Here is a 19,422-nt window from a genome sequence, read left to right on the forward strand (position 1 = left end):
GTGGGGTAGATGCGTTGCTGTGCTGGAGTGGACTGGTACCAGCCAGCAAGAGGCGACTGTGCTCACCTCTTCCCAACTGTGACACCATGTTGGCAGCTTGAAGTCAGCTGTGGTGGAAGTATTTATATCTTTTTTTCTTCTGGGGAGCCAGTTGTTAAGGATTTATCAGTGTATCACTGGGTCGATGTATGTTTAACTTTTTAAGAAACTATCAGTTTTTCAATGTGGCTGTAACATATATTATTTCCATCAGTGTTGTATGAGAGTTCCAATTGCTCTACATCTTCTCCAATACCTGGCCGTTGTCAGTTTTTAATTATAGCCATTCTGGTAAGTATTGGGTGGTATTTCATGGTAGTTTTAATTTGTGTTTTTTTGGTGACTGATGTTGTTTGAGGGCTTTCAGATGTGCTTATTGTGGTCATTTGCATATCTTTCATAAAGTGTTTAGTCTTTGGCCATTTCTTAAAAATGGGGTTGGTTGTCTTTTTATTATTGAGTGGCAGGAGTTCTTTATATATTCTGCATATAAGCCCTTTGTCAGGTATGTTTTTCTGTGAACATTTTCTCCTAGTCTGTGGTTTGCCTCTTTCTTGATGGCATAATATTTTGTGAACACACATCTGAAATTTCAATGTCATACAGTTTGTCCATGTTTTATTTATGATTCCTATTTTCTGTGTCCTATGTAATCCTGTTGTGTTTCTTCTACCTGGACTGGCCTTCCCTGTTGCCTCTGTCTGGAGACCTACCATTCTTCTTGGCCTAACATAAAGGTCAGCTCTTTCTGAAGCTTCAAGCAGCAACATTCTCAACTCTATACCTCCACTTAGGTCATACCTCTCTGATCACCCAATGATATAATTGTCTCTTTATGGGTCTTTCCCAAATGTGATTGGGAGCTCAAATTGTGGATGCTACCCCCAGAATCTGAATTTTGATCAATGAGCAGTTTTCTAAATGTTTGCTTTTGCATCTCTCAAATGGTTGCTAAAGTGGTCTGTGATCAAGTCTTCCATAGCCTATCCGTAAATAGGCAACTAAGGGAATGGGTTCTGGACAGATTGGCAGTCCCCCCCATACAGACTCAGAGGTGGAGAACCAACGTGATGGAGAGCGCCACCCCGACCCCACATCCCTTTGGCAGTTCCTGTCTGAATCTAGAGGCAAGAGTAGCGCTGCCCTGAGCAAGCCTCTTCTGAGTCCAGTTTCCCGCGTGAAAAGCTGGGAGTACCAATACCCGCTCCCCTAACTCCTCTGCGTCTTCTCAAGAATGTGTGGATAGAGTGAGCACCCGGTACTGTGGAAACTGCTCACAACTGTATAGGCGCACCGGGTGCAAGCCAGGAGGGACTCCCTTCAGCCTTCTTGCCTGCCTTCGTTCACGCGTTCATTTATTCATCCCACCTTATTCAGCACCTCGTGAGCCCCAAGGAGTTGAGAAAGCCCTCTGCGCCTCTGTATCCAGACGTCCAAGGGTTAAGCAGGCGGCGCGGGCCCCTGCGTCCCCGCCCCGGCCACCCCGGCGTGGGGAAGGCGGGAAGGCTGCAGCGGGTGCCAAAGTCAGAACCTGCTGGTCGGCAGCTCCGGCGCTGCCTTGACTCGGGGCCAGGCCTGGCGCGGCCCCCGGCTGTGGAATGTGTTAGCGCCATGTGTCACCGCCCCAGACTGTGGGAAAACGCTGCTCTGCTCACCTCCCAGCAGCTGCCCCGCGCCCGCCCGGGCTGAGCCGGGAAATGGGAGCCGCCTGCCGCCAAGGCCCCGGGGGCATTGGAGCCTCTGCGAGGCCCACACCCACCGGCGCCCCGTCTGCTCCTGGGACCAGCGAGGAATGGGGCAGCCCATGGGGCCTCTCCTGCCCTTCAGATTCCGGCAGAACGATCTAGTCTCTTTCTGTTTAATTAGGTTAGTGCTGTTAATAGGGTGGTCTTAAAAGTCGGACCTCACCCAGAGAAGGGCTGGAGGCCCTCTGCACTGAGCACCGAACTGGTCTCACACCAGGCACCCCGACGTCACGCTCAGTCAACTGAGAGCTCTGAGTGGAAGGCCCTACTGCTCCTACTTCCCCCAAATCAGAAACGGCTTCTTCGAAGGCTGCACAGGTGATCCGTGCCATCCTGCAGAGTCAGGCCTCCACTCTGTGGCCCAGCCTGGCACCTGGTGTGAGTGGGACTCACGTGGTGCTCAAATTCCGCAGATGAGGGCCTTCTATAGCTATGCTGGAGGCTTATCCAAGGTCACCCTGCTAGAATCCCAAGTCCAGTGCCCCTTCTGTGCCACACACCAATGCTCTCCTTCTAGGCCTAATGCTCCTTCTCAGCAGCTTAGTGCCCCTAATTGAGTTCACTGCCTAAACTAGAGAAGTTGGGGATAGGACACTTGGGGATGAGGGTAAACCAAGTATCATGGGGCTCTGGCAGCTTTGTGTAAAGGTGGCTTCATGCTGCCAGAGGTCATACTCCTCTTATCTTGGCCTGTCTTCCTGGGGTGCACCACCTTACAAGCCTTCCATTCTGGTTAGTGAAAGCTCTGCCAGCACCTTCCATTTCTGCACTGGGCTCCTGCTTGTCCTTCAGTGTCCACTGCCGAGGTCAGGGTGCAATGGGGTCTCTCTCGAACTCCTGAAACACTCGATCCCTGTCTCTTCTTATGGCATTTGTAACCACTTATAACTCATCATATGCATGTCCTCTTTTCCACAATTTCTTAAGGACAGAATCTATGTTGGTCTCCTTTCTCTATCCTCCCACAAACAATAATTTAGGGGTTCTGCTTATGGTATCTGCCCTGCTCGTTGGCTGAAAAAACTAGCAAATGAAAGCTTTTCAATTCAATTTCTCAACGACTCACAATTTCACTTATAAGGTTTGTGACCTTGCCAAGTTACTTAACCTCTTTATATCTCAGTTTTCTTACCTGTAAAGTGGAGAAAAATTCGTTTGGTATTGGGTCTGATTTATGCAGTGGCTGGCATGCAGCAGGTAGTCAATTATACATACATACTATTTCAATATGGTACTCCTTTTTGTTAGCTGAGTGGCTAGAGAAACTCCTTGTCGCATCTGTGTGGATTATCATCTGTGTGTTTGCCCTTTCCCAGTGTTCTGCCAGGGGCTGTGGAGACAGAGCCAAGAATGGACACCAAGAAGCAAGTGTCTCAGTGAGGTAAGTGTGTGCCTTTGAAGATGTCCCACAGCCAACTGGAAAACTCCTGGGCTCTCAGGACCACTGGTCCTCCTCCATCAGCACATGACTTTTAACCAGCTAAACATGTCTTGAGCTGCTGTGTGCCATGCTTTGTGCTGGGCCTGTGGGTAATGCAAACTCTTATGCCTCTACCTACAGAGAGCTCTCCTTAATGGAGGAACAAAATGGACAGGCACATGGAAAATTACTGAGTTGGCAAGATAAGAGTGTCATTCATTTAGGACTATCATGTGAGGGGCAGGTGATGAGTGACACAGGGTTCTGAGAAAGGAGAGGGCAGTGATGGTGAGTGTCTTAGCTCAAGCTGCCATCACACAATATCAGAGACTGGCTGGCTTCAACAACAGCAATTTATTCTCCCACAGTTCTGGAGGCTGGAAAGGTAAGAACAAGGGGCTGGCCTATTTGGTTTTTGCTGAGAGTTCTCTTCCTGGCTTGCAGATGGCTACCTTCTTGGTGTGTCCTCAGGTGGCAGAGAGAGAGAGGGAAAGTGCAAGCTAGCAAGCTCTTAGGTATCTCTACTTATAAAGACACTCATACTATTGGCTTAGGCCCTTATTCATAAACTCTTCTAACTGTCACTACTTCCTTAAAGGCCCTATCTCCAAATACAGTTCACATTAGGGAAGTTAGGATGTTAACACATGAATTTTTGGGGGAGACACAATTCAGCCCCGAGCAGTTGGTAATGGTGTGACTCGGACTAAAGATGTCCTTGGATAGCTGGGTGGAGGGCCTGCCTGGGGAAAGGAGTATCTTGGGTGGAAGTGCAGGGGCAGGGGAGTGAGCAGGCAGGAGCCCGGCCTAGCTGGTACCGAAAGCTGTGATGGGTGGGAAGTAAGTTTGAGATGCCTGAGGTATGACCAGATTCTGGATAGTTTGGGGTGTTGAGCTTGTGCCTTATATACCTAGAATAGGAACTGAAGAAGGTTTGGGAGGGGAGGAGTAAATGCTTGTTAAATACATGGCAACTAGAAGGCTCTGAAAATGCTTCTTGTGGGCACAACATGTAGGAAATCTTATCCCAGTTTTCACATGAGGGCTGAGAAAGGTCAAGTGATCAGACGCAGGTCGGCAGCAACTAGTGGGGTGCCAGGGTCAGATATGGTGCTTGGCTGGCTCCACAGCCAAACCCCCTTCCATTGTCTGCCTTGGCCCCTGAGTACCAGGCCGGGAGAGGGGTCACAGGCAGGTCCACATGGTGGGCTTTTGACAAGTGGATCAGAGGGAGGAGAGAGGAGAGGCCAAAGCAGCAACAGTCTAGATGAACCCCCTGACCTGGCTATGAAACTGTTAGGGAGCAGTGGAGAGTGAATTTGAACTGAGTTTTGAGAAATGAGGAGGATTTGGACTGGATGGGCAAGAAGAAAGCAGGACATTTTATATCTGTTGGTATATTTTGGTTGCTGTTATAGTAATTGTTTAAGATGGCACTCTGAACCATACATTTAAGCTAACGCTTTAAATAGTAACACACCAGATTTGACCCAAATTCAAACAATACAATAGTACAGACAGAAAGACAGAAACATCTTGAAGATATTGTCTGTGAGCAGTGGTTTTTCTGATAAATCAGAATCCATGGGTCTAACTTAAAGGGAAGCTAACCATTTTCTAGATGAAGAAACTGAGGCTCAGAAAGAACAAAGGCTGTCTAAAGCTACACAGATAGTAGGTGGCAGACTGGCTGACCCAGGATCCATCTGGCCCCTGTATTTGTCCTCTTTCCATCGCCATGACTGACACTATGTCTGTTTGGCACTTGGATATAGGGTATCCATGTAGTAACTATATTTTTCAAACCCCAAACAGGGATACATGGTCTGACAAGTGTGAAGATACTTATGGGCACAAGAGGCTAGAATGTTTTAAATTAGGACCATCCCAGCAAATCCAGGACATCTGGTGATCCTAGATATCTATGGGCTGCCCGCACCCTTGGCACGAGGCTGGCTTTTGCCATTTAATACTCTTTCCCATCCTAAATGCCCAAGGTCTATTTTTTGGTTGGAGCATATGCCACAGACAAGTGAGAGACATTTAAAAAGATCAAACAGCTGCAGAGAGATTGCAGTGGGCATTCTTTTTAGGGCAGCCTAAGCAGGGGAGAGAGCAGGATAGGGCAGGGAGATGGCAGAGGGTCAGAAGAATAACCCAGAGGTTCTAAGTCCCAGAGGTGTGAGGTGCTGTGAGCTGAGGGCCCATTGGAGTGGAGGACCTGACACCAGGGTCAGGAATGTAGCTTGCCCTCCTCTCTGCCTTTCTCTTTCCCCATCTCTTCCCTTTGCTTTTCTCTCTTTTTGAACTTCAACCATTCCCTTCCTACCTCCCACTGCAGAAGAAGGATCTGTAGCTCTGCCTGTGGCACCCCAGGGAGAGGGTATTTGGCTTCTGTGGAGTGGAGACAACTTGCTGGCTAGCTCTGTGGCTATTAAACTTCTTCTGTAAAATGGGCCCAGCAGTAACAGGCTACTGTAGAATTACACCACTCTATTTGGGATTGTATGTGAAACTGTAATCTGTAAAGAATTGGACACATATTGTGTTCAGTTTTGTATTCAGTGGGATTGGGTTCAATATGTTGATATTGTTAGGATAAAATGTCAGTTTTAGGAACATTCATTTGGAGAGGCCTAGCAACAGTATTTGAGGTTGTGTGTTTGTCTCCTTTTAAAAAAGGAGAAATAAGGTGGGAGATGGTGTGTGTGTGTGTGTGTGTGTGTGTGTGTGTGTGTGTGTGTGTGTGTGTGTGTGTGGAGAGAGAGAGAGGAAATATTTGGAATTTGCTAGAAAACATAATCATAGAGTATTAGGAACAGGCCTCAAAGAAATATATAACCCATACTCTTCACTTTGTAGATGAGGACACTATGTCCAGATAGAAAGTTAGTTTTCAAAGGTCAGTAGCTGGTCACTAGGCATGGTCTCCAGATCTTCCTGTCCAAGTACAAGGCTTCCCCTGTCAGGCCGTGTTCAAGTCATCTTATACAAAGAGCCCTGCACCAGAAGCAGTGGGGGAGGCAGAGGGGAGAGAAGATGTGATCTCTAGTGTCGGTCCCACAGAGCAATCAGGAGGCCCGTGACCCAGCCAGAGAACAGCTCCAAACTTCACTGGCTGGGGCGTGACATCCAGGGATACAGCCCAGGGGCCTGGGAGAATTTAGGAACAGTAACAGCCATCCAGGCTGGAATGGTTGGGGAAGACTTGAGGGAACAGCCGAGGGACTCAACATGGACAGTTGGATTGAGGTAACATTTCCTTCAGTTATACTTTTTGCCCCAACTCTTGTCTAGAAGTCATTAGTAAGGCTTTAACAGCATCTTTGTTTTCCCTGAAAAGCCCGTTCAATTACAAATTGGTGGCTCCTAAAACCTCTGCAATGGGTTAAATATCTGTGAGAGACAGAGAAGCCTGCCGGTTAATATCTACTTCTTAAGCAGTCCAAGGCCAGTCACTAAATGACTGAAGAGCTGATTTGTCCTTCTGCTGTTTTAACCTATTGTGCTTTTAAAGCATCATTCTCACAAAGCATTTCAAAAGTTTCTCTATCTAGTTTCTCTTGAGGAGAACCAATTAGCAAACACTATTTACTTGCCCTTACAATGAATTATCCTCAAAATTACTCATTTAGTTTTCTATTTCATCTGGAAATGTGGTTGGGAGCCCTTTGGAAAGCTGGAACTTGTCTTACTCATCCCTACACCCCCCATAGCACCTCCTGAGTTCCTGTCTAGGGCTGGCTCTGAGGGGACTTCTGTTGGATTGAACGGATGATCAAAGCTGGTGACATGTTCAAATTACTACTGACCCTCTTGACCTCTGAGCCTTGAGCAACTAGGCTCATCTGCCGTGAAACTACGGTTGTGCTAATACCTGTGTGAATTTTCACAGTAAGCAGTGTCACCTAATGGTGGGTGTCTCGTAGAAGGGGTCTGTCTGAGTCTTACTTAGCTTGATATCATTATGCTCAGCCTAGTGCTTGGTACATAGTAAGTGCAAAATGTTTTCTGGATTAGACAGAAATAAAACACATTTATTTCATTAGGCTACTTCTGTCCCCAAACTCAAACTACATATCATTACATGCAATAGAGATTTTAAAAAATCATTTCTTCCATTGGAAACTGTCCTATATTAGCTTTTTTTCCTCAAGGCAAGCATTTCTGATCTGATTCCTGTAGTTCACAAAAGAAGTGAATACTTCCCTATTTTGAAAGTCCATGTCTCTTGCCTAGACTGCTTTTTTCTTTTTAATTTTTAAAGCACAGACTGATCTTCTTTGATCTGTGCAAGACAATGTATCTGGGGTGACAAGATTTCCCCCCACTTCTGGTTTTCTCATTTAAAGATTTAGTTCATTCCTGCCTTGTTCCTGTCCTGAAAAGACTTTTTTTTTTCAACCCAGAGTTTATCATGGAAATTCACATTAGAGAAAATTTCTGTGTCTTTCTGGGATTTTCATCTTTAGATTATTAGGGTAAGCCCCTCTCCCCATTCTTTGGCTGATAACCTTATTTAAGAACATGATCTTGGGCTTCATATTCATTCATGTGACTATTAACTGATCCAGATGAACTTTACTGGAATGTAAATACTGTAGCTGGAAGGCAAAAGATCAAAACCATACCCTTTACAGAGCTAATCTTTCTATTGCCAAGGGGAAACAGCAGTTTAACATGTAAGGTGATTTCACACATTTTACATTTAAATAGAATCTTGTGTCTTTTGGTATGGTAGAGATTGTTTACAAGCAACAGGTAAAGGCCAAAGGTCCACAGAATTGCCTGATGTTCCTATTTGAATGTCAGTCCCACCAAAGATGTTTGGAGAAACAACTCTACCACAGTATCAGCTAGTACCACCTGCTAGTATTTCACCTACCTTAACTTGTCACCAGAGGCTGAATGAGAAAACAGCATTTCTGCTTGTGTGTGTGATGTGGCGCAGGGAGTCTTGCAAAACAGCAAGAGAGAAGCTTAAGTTTAACAAAGGAACTGTAGCAGACATTTTTAAATGAAACAAACTCTAGATTTCTTCTAGAAAGAAATCAGCAGATCCTTCCGTAAAGAAAAAAGCAAATCTGTTTTGAACTCATAAGAATGTTTGGACTTTCTCTGGGTACTTACTGTCCCTGGGTCACATTTAGATGGAACCTTTGGAAAGTTCAACTCCCTCTAATAGATACCAAATTGAGAGACAAATAGCACAGAAAACAGCCTAGGGACTTTCAAGATTCAGATGGCTGCAGGCTGACCTCTTATCCAGACTTCCATTTGCCTACCCCCTCCAGTTCAGGCCAGTCTTTTAGGCCAGGTCTCAAATAGGCTGTTTCCAAAGAATGGGTATTACCCTTGGGTTAAATAAATATTTTGCGTTACTTCTTTCACCTGGCCAATCAATTACTGGGTCAGAGTGACCTAGAACCTACTGGTTAGGGTGACACTCTTCTGTCTCTACCCCTGAAGAAAAAAAAATCTGTTATCTCAACAACAACACGCACATAGTCTTATAGCATTTTGAAGCTTTGGCAAGACACTTAACTTATTTAAGCAAATTAACCAAATAAAGTAAAAACTCACATCTGTTTTGAGATCAGCTCTGGTAGGGCTAGTATTATTGGATTTTGTAAAAAAGGAATTCCAGTTACAGTAACTACATTTATAAAAGCACAACTAGGGTAGATGAAATTGGAGTAGTTCACTAGGTTAGATCAATATTCAGTCCTGGGTACATTCATCTGGGAAACTTTTGAAAAATCCTGATGCCTGGGCCACACATCAGACCAATTAAATTAAATCAGGATCTCTGGGGGTGTGGCCTGAGCATCTGTATTTTCCAAAGCTCCCCCAGCCAGAAGCGTGTAATGTGCAGCCAGTGTTGAGAACCAAGAGTTAGACAAAGGGAGTTAGAGAATCAGGAAAGTAGTGATTAATATTATGCCATGTCTGATAACAAGCTGAAGAGTCTGAGCTTTGAGGATAAATCTTCAGATGTCCGCTTGGTAGAACTTTAGAGATAATGTCTCATGTTGTGGGGATGTCAAGGCTCAAGGCTCATTGAGGTCGGATGGCAAGATAATACAGGCAGCACGAGCTCTAGAAACCAATGCCTCTCCCACTAGAAGTTATACTGACAAGTAAGAGAAAAGATCAGATACGCCTCTATATTCCTAACCATCCATTTATGTAGAAATACTGAAACAACGAAAGTGGTTCACGGTGGCAAAAGCAGCACAGCTCTGCAGCTCTCAGACCTGAGCGTCACCAACATAAAGGCTGCTCATTTATTAGCTACTGCTTGTTCTCTCTGAGTCTGTCTTCTCGTCTGTAAAATAGGAATAAAAAGAATAACTACTTTCCAATAGTACCATAAAATGAGATCACAATTCAAACATGTAGTATGTGCCATAGCATTTGCTCAGCAATTTAGGTGGCGATTGTAATTATTAACTGAATTTTACAAAACTTGGGGCTTTATGTAGGAAATAGCTGCAGAGGGGATTAAAAGATGTTTTGGAGTTTCTTCGCATGAAAATATCTTAATCTTGCAAAGGTTGTTTTTGGTTGCCAGTGATTGAAAACATAAATAAACCCCACCTGAAGCACTCTTTAGAAAGGAATGAATGGATTTCCAATCTGTGTTCTCTTGTTTACAGTGGAAAATACGCAATCCAAGGAAAACACAGGTGGTGAAACTGTTCAGTCCCTCTATTTTTACCATATGTAGAGGGCTTTAAGCATACAAGTGCAAATATTTTAAGTAATAGAAAATGAAGATTAATTTCTCAAGGTTAACCAGCTTCAGGTTTCCTATGGCAAATTTAGGTTTTTCTCTTTCGGCCATTTATTGAAAAAGAACTCCAGATCCAATATAGACAGAATTCCAAAACAACTGGGGGAAAAAGCTCACAATAAGCACTTTTAAAGAAGCATTTCTTTTCACTTAGGATCTTTTTATTTTGTTTTGCTTTGCATCCCTTTTGTGTTGCAAAAATAATATCTTTGTTGGGAGGGGAAAGCATGATTGTTAAATGAAGCTGGGAACGAAGGCCCGGCAGGTCCCCGGGGAGGGTGATGCGCCCCCACGTCCGCCGGCCCTTGCAACCTCCCACCCCTCCCGTCGGGCTTGTGCGGACGTGTCTCGGGCGTGACCTCTGAGCAGCTGCGCCACCGGCTCAGCCTCGCGGCGGGAGAAACCTGAGCTCCCGACAAAACAGCTCTGTCTTTGGCAAGTCCTCTGGTATTTAAGGCGCTGCCGGTGGGAAGAGATGCCGCGTGCCTGAGAGGCCCTGGGAACTCACAAGCTTCCCTTTCCCTGGTTTTATATTTCTGAAGGGTCTGAACATCTGCGGTGCAACCTCCAGTTGATGGCAGCGGGTGGGGGCTGGCGCGAGGCTGCAGGAACGCGGCTCATTCTCCTCCCTGGGGTGGGTCCCGGGCCTTGAATTTTCATTTTTCTTTCTATTCTTTTCCCATTTTACACAGATACGTGTTCAACAAGGGCTGAGAATATTTAAACCCTTTCCAGATGAAATATCCATTCTGTTATCATTCTCCCTCGTCCAAGCCAATACAAGTTCTCACCATACTGAGCTGCCTCTACTTGCCTGCAGTGCTGGAGTGCTAAGGTGAAGTTGACAAAAAAATAATGGATTCTTTCAGGGGAACACGTTTCAAGGCCACATAATAGTAGTTACATTTATTCAGCCAGCCCTTAATCTGTGCTAAGCACTTTCATGCAATAAGTCGTTTAATTCTTAACAACAATTCTATGAATCCTAGAAAGTAGAAATTTTTATCCCCACTCTTCAGGTAACAAAACAGCCACAGAGAGGTGCAGAAATTTGCTCAGGGTCACACAGCTAGTAAGTGGGAGGTCTGGGGTTTAAATTTCCACAGCCTTGCTCTAGAGCTAGTGCTGTAACTGCTGTGCTCACCAGGTAAAAGAAGAGGGTGTCTTCTAGAATTCCTCTGCTCGTGCATCAGACCTCAAAAAGGTGGAGGAACAAGCTCTGGAAAGTTTATAAGTCAGTCATGGCAAGTCAGGACCTTCCCACGTGTTCTGATTTGGTCAGAAAGAGCTGGGAGCCATCGGGGTGGCATATCCAGCTCTCACCAGGAACGGTGTAAGTGTGTCTGTACTGGACATGTTTGTTAAGGCTCATCTTGTCATTCTCAGTGGGATTGCCTGGCAATTTCACCTATTGGAAAGGGAAAGGGTAAGGCAGTGACAGGAGGTGGAGATTGTAGTCAGTCTGCTACCAAGTGTTGGTCTGAAAAGAGGAGAGGTCTGGGAGCCACATGCCACCTGTCAGCCCAGCCAGGGCCTTACCTGAGAGTCGGGGGAAGGACCAGGTCTCACTTTCACTGCACCGGGAAGTATGCCAGGTCCTTGGAGGCCTCCTACTGAAGCCTGAGTCAGGCAGGCCAATTTCTTGGTGGGCAAGTTTGGCTCAACTGCCACAGAAGGAGTCAGAATTGGGGTCCCCATTTGGGCATCTCCTTCCTGGTGTGTAGCTATGAGGAGTGGAATGAGTTATTAGAGGATGCTTTTGGGGAGAGGGTAGTAGAAAAGCCAAGGTTTTAGGATGGTTTGGAGACTCACTTCTCTGGAGTGTGGAAGAGCTAGATGCAATGCCTCCCCTACACTGTAGCCAATTCATTTCCAGCTAGCCTAACCATCTCTCTAGGCTAATTCATGCTTGTGGATTTCTACCTTTGTGCTAATAGCCCCTATGGTGCCATTTCTGCCAGCAACAGTATCCATCACATTTGCGTTCGGTTGGGCAGGAAGGCCATTCCCCTGCAATCCCCTCTCCTGGTGCCTACCCACACAGTGAGTGGGCTGGCACACAGCAGTGTACAGAACGTACACCCCCACTGTTCTCAGGGCAGGGATAAGGGTACAGAGCAATCCTGGGGCTATACCTGAGGCATCTGTACTGTATCTGGGTGTTCCCAGGCCAACCTACAGAGTGGTCTTCCTTCAGATGGCTAAATTAGTGTGGTGGGACATGTGTAGCTTTGTGGGTTCCTAGATGGCTTTGCCACTGACTTGCTGCATGACCTTGAGCAAGTCATTTTTCTGTGCTTCAGTTTTGTTATCAGCAAAATAGTGATAATACTGATAACCAGTTCAGAAGGTTTTTGCAAAAATTAAAATCTGTCAATAAATCTAACATACCTGGCACATGCTAAGTGTTTAATAAATATTAACTTCTGCTTTTACTACAACTTATTATTATATAATTCTAGGCAGCTTACTTTACCTCTCTGAGTCTTATTGTCCTCATATATAAGATTAGTGTAATTGTGTTTTATAGGATGTTGTGAGAATTAAATAGTGTTAATTACTATTGTAAAGCTTGCAGTAAATGACTATTCTTTATGTGTTGCTTTAGCTTAGTTTACCTCCCAGGGGACTTTATTTTCAAATATGAAGAGGCTTCTTGTAAGAGCTCCAAAATACTGACCATAGCCAGGGAAGGCACTTGGACACTTGGCTTAACCTCAGCCACATCCCCTTTCCCAGCTGTAAAATGGTATAATAATAACCACCCTAGGAATCTCAAGGATATTATGAGGGAAAAATATACAATAATATACAAAGCACTTTGAGTTCCTCTGAAGAAAGACGCACATAAATGGAAGGTGGTATTATATGGTAGAGTAATCATTGGTTTCTCTCCCTCCTTTTTATTTAATTAGGAAAAAACTAGTAATTAGGAAGCATGGTCTTGTTAAAGCTGTGGCCTGGGAAATTGTTCTCTTGGCACCTAATCAGAGCTTGTGACATGGCAATTTCTGCAGAATGTGGGCAGCAGGGGACCTTTCCCCAGGCTCCTGGGATGGGGCTGCAACCTGTGAGGAATGTGCTGTCTGAGGGCCAAGGCCTGAGGTGGCTAGCACAGAGCTGGCCAGGGAGTCTCCTTGGTCTCTTGCTCCTGAGGAAGTCTCCCTGCAGGTCAGCAAGGAGACTCCACCCAGCTCAGTAGCTTTACTGCCTGGGGGCCTGAACTCATCTTTATCTGCAGGTTTCAGCTTGCTGCAGACCTGGATCCAAATTTTTCCCCTTAGCCCCACTGAGGTACTGCAGGACTCCAAAATCACATCCCATCTGGCCTTTTTCTCTAATTCGGTATCGGGAGGAAGAAATCTGCCTGTGTTTCTTAAAGCGGACCGCAGCAGAGTAGGTGCTTGGGCCCTGCGTTTGCCCCCACTGTGCTTTGGTTCAGGATGCAGCCTCATGCTGGAGACTCCCTCCTCTGAAAGTCCCAGGCTGCCGGCTCTCCTGGGTGCTGCTGAAAGGCTGTCCTGCTGGGAGGCCTTCTCCAGTCTTCCCAGTTAACATTCCTCTCTTCCTTTTCTAGATTCTATTTAGCATGGTGGGGTTTTGTGCTAGTCATTGACTTTCCTCGCTTTGGAATGTGAGCTGTAAGAGAAGGAAAGTAGGTTAGAGAAGGGAAGTGTACCCAGGCACATGTCACAGCCAGAATTATCGGCAGAACTGATGGTGTTCATTTCCCTTGCGGCATGGGCAGAGCTAGTGGGAGGCTCTTCGAAAAGCCCTGAGATGGGCAGCTCTTTTAAAAATTACGAATTATTTTAAATATACAGAAAATATTGTAATAGACACCTGGGTATCAACCATTGCAAATTACCACATGTTAATATTTTACCATGTTTGCCTTAAATATCTTCTTATATATTTTAAAAAACAAATGAAACTTTCAGATACAGCTAAGGCTCTCCCTCTCCACTGGGGTCACCACTTTCCACTCCTTCCTTGAGGTCATTTCATAAGGGGCCTTTTACTTGCATCCATGGGTAGGATTTAAGAGATTGGGAAACTGCTGAATTGTATGTGAAATATATATGCACATCTTTCTTGCATATACCACAGCTACTCAGGAAATCCTCTTGACTTAACCTTCTTTCAGTCTCCTCTTCTACCATGGGTCCAAGCCACCATTATCTCACACTTGGACCATTTGCTGCCTATGACAGCTACCTACAATTTAGTCTTAGATCATGTTACCCCTTTGCTCAAACCCCACTAATGGCTCCTGATTTAACTCAGAATCAAAGTCAAAGTCCTTGAGGCCTATAAGGTCCTGTGTGATATGGACCCCTCCCCATCCCCTGCCCCTCTGACCCCATCTCCCATTGAGACCGCCTCCCTCTTGCTGTCTCCAGCCACACTGTTCTCACTTCTCCCAGACCAGCGTGGCCCTTGCCCTCAGGCTCTTCCCTCTGGCCAATATGCTCTTTAGATACACACAAGTTGAAACCTCTTTCTTAAACTCTTTAATGTTTCTCTTCTTAATGAGGACAGGATGGCATACCCTATTTAAAAATTCAGTCACATCACCACCGATCTGTCTCTTATGCTGCTCAAATTTTTCTTTTTCCATAGCACTTATTTTCTAACAAATTGTGTATTTACTTATTGTATTTATTTATTACCCATCTCTTCCTGCTAGAATGTCAGCTCCATGAGAGTAGGAATTTAAAAAAATTTTTGTCCACTGATGTTTCCTTCATCCCTGCAATAGTGCCTGGCACATAAATGCTCCATGAATATTTGCCACCATTATTTCACACTGAATGATTGAATAAATGGATAAATGAATATGAACATTTCTTGCTGGAGAGGGTCCAAAATTTTCATCAGTTTTTCAAAGGTGTCTGTTTCACAAAAGAAGATAGGGACCACGAAAGAAGTAAATCATCAAAAACTTTGCAGGAAATTTTTTCTTTGCCAGGGAGCCTGCCTAATGAAGCAGGAGGTCATGAGGGGTTTTTCTCCTTCTCCAGCTTGGTCTCCCTGGACAGCTACTGCTGGCAGCTACTGGGACCTCCCTCTTTAGGACTGGCAGAGTCTCCCTGGACCCAGACCTGGCCTGGCGGTGGTAGGGAGCTAGCAAGGCACCGAGGAGAAGATGGCAGGAGCTCTGGCAGTCTGCCAGTTCTGGAGAAGCTGTAATTTTCTTTACTCCTTCTTTGTCTGGGGGCAGAGGCCAGCTGTGGTCATAGCCCCCTAAGCTTCCTTGGGGGGAGTTAGGCAACATGGCCAGACCAATGGAGCTACTTCTTCCCTTATAGGCTCCAAGCTGGGAAGAAGCAACACCAGGAAATCTGCTTGGAGCCCCAATGATGGGAGAGCAGACATTGCCCTGTGATGCAAAGAGAGACAATAGGTGAGTTGGGGGAACCTGGAAAGCAAAAAGATACCAAAGGCCATCTGGAGGTGATAGTGGGAGTGAATTGGAGATGAGTTAGCCAGCTCTCAGGGCAGTTAAAAGACAAGTGAGTAATTGTGGGTGCAGTTGGCGGGGGACACACAGAAAATGAGGAACAAGTGGTAATTGGGCCCACAAGTCCAAGACCCCATCTGTAATTAGCAAATTTCAGGGCTTTGATATTTGCTTTGGTAACAACTTGTATAGTTAACTGCAGGGATGAAAACTGCACCCCCAGCCTGGGAGGTGACCCTGTGTCTATGCCCCCTGAACCATTTTGTCACAAACACTTGTAGGCAGCACTCATATGAATATGCCCCCAGCACTGTGGGGCAGGGAGCTTGCCCCTTTTCACAGGCTGACAGCATCTTGTGATGCTTTCTGTGTTTCCCTTTACCTCTTGCTTAAGTTTTTGCCTACTCAGGGCTGAAGCTGAGGCCTGGTGTGTGCTCCCATTCTTCACTCACTGATTCTTCTGTTCCCTTAAGCCACAGCCCCTGGGGCAGAGCCCCTCTGGCTGGAGATATGACTAGGAATAGCCATGGGAATTCCCATGTCATAGTAGGGGAAGAGGAGGGACAGAGTTCAGTTGCAGTATTTGTGGATAAAGTGAAGGTCCCTGTGGCCAGGATTCTCACCTGGCCCTGGTTGGCTAGCTCACTGCACACGTGTGGGCAATATGTTGTTACTGACTCTATATAAAGAGCTTGGCCCAGTGCTCTGGGTGAGAAGGTGGCATGGTTGCACAGCTGCAGGAGAGCAGAGACTGGAGTGGTGGCAGCATGGAGGACAGAGACTGAGACGGCTGCAGGGGCAGAGAGGCCCAGAGACAGAGACCGCCTTGCTGCATGCAGACTTGCTCTGAGTGGACAGGATTCTACTGACTGACCTGCCACCGTGGGAATGAAGTTGGGTATAAACCCTTTTACATCAGGAATGTTCCATTGTCATTTTTCAGTGTCACTGAATCCATAGTGAACTTGTCTGGGCCTGAAGCCCATTGACAAGACAGCATTGAAATTTTGGCCTGTGGTGGTCTTTGTCAGAGACTGGCCTTCACAGATTTGAGTCTGTGTTTACCTCTGTAAGCTTCTGAGAGGTTCTAACTAAAGTGCAGACCAAAGTATGGGGAAATTGCTTTGGGATTGTCCTAGGAAAACGTATGAACTGCCACAGACACAGACACACAGAGACAAGGAAGTTCAGGTAATGGAAAGAGCACTATGTGAAAGCGTCAAGAGACCTGGGTTTGAATTTGAACCCTCTACTGACTTGTCATTGGATCTTGTCCAGTTACTTAAATATTTGCCCATCAGTTTTGTCATTTGTTGATGTGTTTATTGACTGATTTTTCTCTTGGTTAGGGGTCAACATTTTCCTACTTCTTTATATGTCTAGTAGTTTTTATAGATGGTTGACATTGTACGTCTATATTGTTAAGTATTTGGCTTTTGCTGTCTTCTTTTAAAGAGTGTGAAATTTTGTTTTGGCAGACAGTTAATTTACTCATGAAATGGCTTGATCCCTTTCAGTTCTGTCTTTAAGCTTTGCTATGGAGGATCCAGAATAACTACTCTAGGAATGGCCGCTTTACTTCAGTGGGCCCTCGGTGACTGCCCCAGGGCATTACCAAGGACTTTCCACTTTGGATGGTTGGTGCACAACCATTTCTCCACCTTGTGAGAACTCTAAGCTGTTTAGCTTAATACTCTCTAGTCATTTCTTTTGCCCAGTCTTGTGGAGTTTGTTTATACACATTGGCCTAACACTCCGCGGACTCAAAAGGTGACTTAATGGCACTCTTTTTTTGTGTAACTCCCCTCCTTTTTGTAATTGTTATCCTCAACTCCTAGCCACCGAAGCTTCCCCAATCTCTGGTCTTTGTCTCCTCTACTTAGTGAAGCTGCCAGATTGTGCTTGTGACTTCCAGATGGTAATTGCCTCCCAGCATAAATCCAGCGTTATTTTAAGGTTCATTTCATTGATCCTTTTCCTCAGGGATCACAGTTTTGGACTGCCTATTTTCCAATGTCTTAAAGCAGTTGTAATTCTATGGTCCCTAGAAGTTGAAGTCTTTTCAAGTTAATAAAACTTTAGTTTCCTGAGTGTAGGAACAGAGAGCATAATAATATTTCCTTTGAATTTAATCATGATAAATACATAACTAAAATATGTAATAGATCTGAAAGCATGTACGATGATATATAAAACAGGAACTGTTAATAAAACTTAGTTCTACTTTATTTTCCTTTGATACCAATAGTATAAATGGATTTAGCATTTTCATGAAGTCATATAATTTTATTGCTGCAAGGGATTTTCAGAGAAGATGAGTTGGTCCATATGCCTCATTTTACAGATGAACAGACCAAGGCTTACTGAGGAGAAGTGATGTTTCCCAAGACCTCATGGCCAGTTAGTAGAAGAATTAGACTGGCACTCAGATGTCCTGGCTTCTAGCCTATGGAGTATCCATTCATTCAGCTTACATTTATTGAATATGTACTAAGTTCAGACCAATGAACTAACTAACCTCTATGTAATGTCCTCGTTCACAGAAATGTTTAAAAAACTTATTTTGGAACATTATAGTAGGTTGAATAAGTCAGAATAATTTTGGGCTTCTCAGGAGTGGGTGGATCTGAATGGCATTAATTGGAGTAGCCTCCATTGTCCAATGCCAAAGTGCAAAGTACTTCCAGCATTCAGCTCTTATAGAATATTCCATAATAGTCCTTCAGAAATATGAACATGTCAGGTAATTACTGTGGTTTGAATGGCTCTGTCAGTAATGGTTATAGGGAAACTAAGGATTTACTCTGCAGGCAGCCATTCCAGGACTCAATACAAAAATGGATGATAACTTGAAGGAAAGTGACCAATATGTTGTAAGTGAAGAGAGCACTGGTAGGAGGCCTGGGTTTGAGACCTAGTTTGTTACTTCTCTTCTCTTGGCCTAGATTTTCCTGACTATAAAATGAGTGCAATAGACTGGATGACCTACAATGTCTATTCTAGCTTGGAGCATCTTTACATCTGAGCTCTTTATTGAGCTATCTCTAGCAATATGCATGCTTTGGTAACAGTGCCCTATGGAGCCTGAAGTCAGCTGTAGATCTTCGATATGGGAGCAGCACCAGGCACTGTTTCTCAGGCTCTTGATTCCTGCTTGATTTGCACATTGCTCAAATCAGCCAAATACTTCCACATTGGCCTCCCCTCTTCTTCTCAGACCAGTGCCCTGGAGTAGGTGAAAAACCCTTCATGCATGTCTTTAGTCATGACCATGAAGCTGAGTACAGAATGTCCACCAGCTAAGCAAAACTGGAAGCAGATAACACTGTCAGGAGAGCAGAGATTTTAGCCATGCCTTTTTTACTAGCTCCCTGCCTGTGCTCGAGGTCACAACTCCTGTGGCAAAGGAGCTGCAGATATGATCTCAGATTCAAAGAAAGCCTGCAGGCTCTGACTTCCCTTCTTTGCTTCTAACCCAAGCTGGATGTGTTACCCCTGTACACAGCCTATCATTAAGGGTTTAGGTCTAAGTGCCTTCCCCTCAAATCTGGGTGTGCTTGTGACTGCTTTGACAGGGGATACGGCAGAAGTGAGCCTTTGTGACTCCAAAGCTAGGTCATAAAAAGCCATTTAACTTCTACCTTGTTCAGTGGAGACTTGGTTCTCTGATCAACAGTCCCCGCCGAGCCAAGCCTTACAACCATGTCTACCCATGAGCCTGATGTGTGAGTAAAGCCCCCTCTTGACCCTTCAGACCAGCCCATCTGCCAGCTGAATATCTCTGAGTAACCATAGTTGGTGCTACGTGGAACACAGTTGCTCAGCCACATCCAGCCTGAATTTCTATTAAAAGGGTTATTTTAAGCCACTAAATTTTGGGATGGTTGAATATATACCAATAGATAACTAGAATACTAGACATCAATAGAAGAAACTTGGCCAATGTCTTTTGTTAAAT

The 19,422-nt window shown here is 45.0% G+C and overlaps 1 long non-coding RNA gene across 2 annotated transcripts in view; it reads left to right on the forward strand.

Annotated features, from left to right (window-relative positions):
* The first annotated feature begins 867 nt into the window (after positions 1-867).
* LOC108405441 (uncharacterized) overlaps positions 868-19,422 on the forward strand; it is a 62,861-nt gene continuing 44,306 nt past the window's right edge. The window contains exons 1-4 of one of the 2 annotated variants that reach the window (XR_012129287.1): positions 868-1,905; positions 3,101-3,165; positions 10,693-10,835; positions 15,313-15,407. This is a non-coding gene — a long non-coding RNA (uncharacterized lncRNA). Of the gene's footprint in view, positions 1,906-3,100; positions 3,166-3,499; positions 3,590-10,692; positions 10,836-15,312; positions 15,408-19,422 lie in introns of those variants that run through there. The other variant, XR_012129286.1, reaches the window with a different exon arrangement.

This window comes from Manis javanica, chromosome 3, assembly GCF_040802235.1.
Source record: "Manis javanica isolate MJ-LG chromosome 3, MJ_LKY, whole genome shotgun sequence".
NCBI classification, from domain to species: Eukaryota; Metazoa; Chordata; class Mammalia; order Pholidota; family Manidae; genus Manis; species Manis javanica.